Here is a 3,598-nt window from a genome sequence, read left to right as displayed (position 1 = left end):
CTAGGATGATTATTACAATAATATTGGAATAAAAAATTGCCGTTGCTAAATATTCAGTATTTTGTGGACTGTTTAATTACATTTTGTGTTCCTTCTTTGTTTTGTTTTGGTTTTTTTTTTTTGAAGGGGGGGGGGAGACATGAATCATGAATACATTATAACAAAAAGAAAATGTTGTACTATTGCCTTTAAGACATGATGTAGGTTATTATAGACTGCTGTTCGACTTTTAACCATGAGAAAATCCTATCTTGAATAGGTGGCTTTAAAATGCAATAAAATAAACATTAAAAATTTGGAAAAAAGCAAATCAAACAAGAAAACTAACGGCGGCATTTATATACAAAATAAATGAAAATCAAATATTATATTACATATAAAACACAAAAAACAACATTATAGTCTCCTGCCTTAAAATTGTCTACACGTATGAAAGAATTTAGCTTAGGTTTTATATAATTATTGTACACTGGACGTTAAGCAACCAACAATCAATCAATATATAATTATTGGTAACAAATCCCCGTCTGAATAATTTAGTTATAAATATATTGCACTCATTGAAAACCAAAAACAGACACGGGCATAGCGAAAGGTTGGGATTTATATACTTTGTAAAACGGTGCCTAAGGAAAATCACCGTTCAATTAGTAAACATTAACATAAGGGAAAGAAAGACATTCATTTCGTCTTTTTTATGTGTACAGCTTCTCTTAGAAAACTGAAAACTCGAAACTTAGTCAATTGCTGTGCATATTTGATTCGTTTAGTCAATTGATGCAGTATATTTAAAGAACTCTTAATTACCTAAAAGGGACAAATCATCAAGATACTGGTAGGTGTTGTTAAATTGATGAAATCAATGTTATTCAGGATATTTGTTGCCACTGACTATCTGAAAGTTTTTCATAGATACAACGTTTTTGTTTGGAAGTTAGTACGTATAGAATTAGTACGTCTATGTATATCATCAACATAAGATGAAACATGAGCATTTGGTTAAACAAAATGGGTTCCAACGTTACTCATTTCATCTTTTCAGGGCATTTAATATTAGTATATAGCCGTCGAGTAGACAAAAGGGACAACTGGTTACAGCTTGAATGACATAACTTACATAAGTTGAATGAACAAAATGTATATGACAAAATTATGTCCTTACATGTGTTATAAAATTTATACTGGTCACACTTTTAAATAAAATTGAAAATGAAAATGAGGAATGTGTCAAAGAGACAACACCCCGACCATAGAACGGACACCTGTATAAGTTATAATCTTCAACAACGAGAAATTCTACACCGTACGGTATGTACGAAAGAACTTGACATGAAAAATACAACAATTCAATTGAGAAAACTAATGTCCTAATTCATAACAAAATAAAAATTTAGTATGGCGTTCATTATCACTGAACTTGCATATATATATATCTGTTTAGGGGCCAACTGAAGGACGCCTACGGGTGCGGGAGTTTCTAACTGCATTGAAGACCTGTTGGTGACCTTCTGCTGTTTTCTGTTCCATGCATGGTCGGGTTGTTGTCTCTTTGACACATTCCCCATTTCCATTCTCAATTTTATTATTAACACAAAACAACCAACATGACAGATATTAACTTATACAACCACGGATCTATAGACTGACTTTGGATAGGCACATTAAGAAAATGGATGGGGATAAACTAGTTTGCTGGCGCTAAACCATAACAATGCGATAGTGATGTTGCAGTAAAACATTAAACAGACTATATAAATCAGTTGAAAAGGGTTGATACATAGCACAAAAACATATGTAAACAAAAACACAGAACGGAAGCAGCAGGGAATTTATACATCCTCACAGCAACACTAATATATAAAAATAATACACTAGGTACACGTATGAGAGTACTCTTTGTTACTGACATCTAGTTCAAAGGTCAATAACAACCAATAAATCAAAGCATGAAATATCAATTAGTATACATCCAACATAAAAAAGATTTTATGTAAACCCAGAGTAAAACATTACCGGTCTATGCAATGCCACGGTAATGTATTGACTGATCGAAGAGACAAGAATGGTGCATATGTAATACTAAGTTTGAATTTTTTTTAATTGTTACAAAGTAATTTCATGCACAATATTCAAAGAGCTTATAACAGTGTTGAATTGGTAACCGTTCAGAATAAGTTTCTTGAAAGCATCGATTTTTTATCCGAATATATATAGGAAGATGTTTTATGAGTGTCAATAAGACACCTCTCCATCCTAGTCACGATTTATAAAAATAATCCTTTATAGGTCAAGGTACGGACATCAACACGGATCCTTGGATCACAACTAACAGCAAGCTATAAAGAACCCCAAAAAATTACTAGTGTAAAACCATTCGAATGGGAAAACCAACGATCTAATCAATATAAAAAACGAAAAACGAGAAACACTTATGAACCACATAAACAAACGACAACAACTGAACATCAGATTCCTGACTTAGCACCGATGCAAACAATTTCAGCGGGATCAAACGTTGTTTGAATGGTACCAACCTTCTCCCTAATATGAAACAATATTGTAACATAGAAATACACACTACAAAATATCAATGGAATGGCTGAACTCAATCAAAAAACCTAGTCACACAAATTAACGATTAATTTGATCTATGATACAATGTAAATACAATGCTAAAAAAAAAGGCATGAATAATTAGAGTAAAAGTATCATACCGCTTTGAAATGTTAAACAATTTCAGAAAAACACCAATTTTGAAAAAAAAACGTCAAATTATACACAGTACGTTTATTCTATCACTTTATCACAGGGTGTATGTTCCATTCATCGAGACTTATCTATATCACCAACGGAAAGCTGAATACTAAAATTTATGAAAAAAAGAATGATTTTTCATTTCCTATCGTTAATTATCCGTTTTTAGATGGTGACGTTCCCTTGTCACCATCTAACGTTGTTGATATATATCACAATTTGTACGATTCGCTCGTGTATGTAACAATGTTTTAGATTTTAACGACAGAAATTTATGTATTACTGAAAAATTATTACACCAGGGTTTTCGATATCACAAACTAGTCAAAACATTAACTAAATTTTATCATCGGTATAAAGACATCATTCGTAAATATAGCTCAACATGCAGACTTCTTATACGTGCAGGTATTTCACATCCAATTTTTTATGGAAATATTCTTTTTAAAGCACAAAGGTGTCAGTATTCACCGCAGAAACTTACAAAACCTTTGAATAGACTTATGAAAAAGGGATATAATTACGATATTGTTGTCAAGTCATTGAAGATTGCATATTTTGGCGTTAATATTGAGTCACTGATAAGGTCTTTGCGTCGGAACTAAACACATTTATTCTAAAAACAGTTGTTGGCATGACACGGGTTTCGTTCTTCTCATCTTTTTTATGATGGTATGATACTAAACCCCTAACGGGAAGGAGTGTGCCTGATGTTCATATGATGAAATCATAATCTTTCAGTCAGTTTAATTGAAGTCTGGAGCTGGCATGTCAGTTAACTGCTAGTAGTCTGTTGTTATTTATGTATTATTGTCATTTTGTTTGTTTTCTTTGGTTACATCTT

This window comes from Mytilus trossulus, chromosome 14 (genome assembly GCF_036588685.1).
Source record: "Mytilus trossulus isolate FHL-02 chromosome 14, PNRI_Mtr1.1.1.hap1, whole genome shotgun sequence".
Taxonomy (NCBI): Eukaryota; Metazoa; Mollusca; class Bivalvia; order Mytilida; family Mytilidae; genus Mytilus; species Mytilus trossulus.
Note: the sequence above shows the minus strand (reverse complement) of the source record.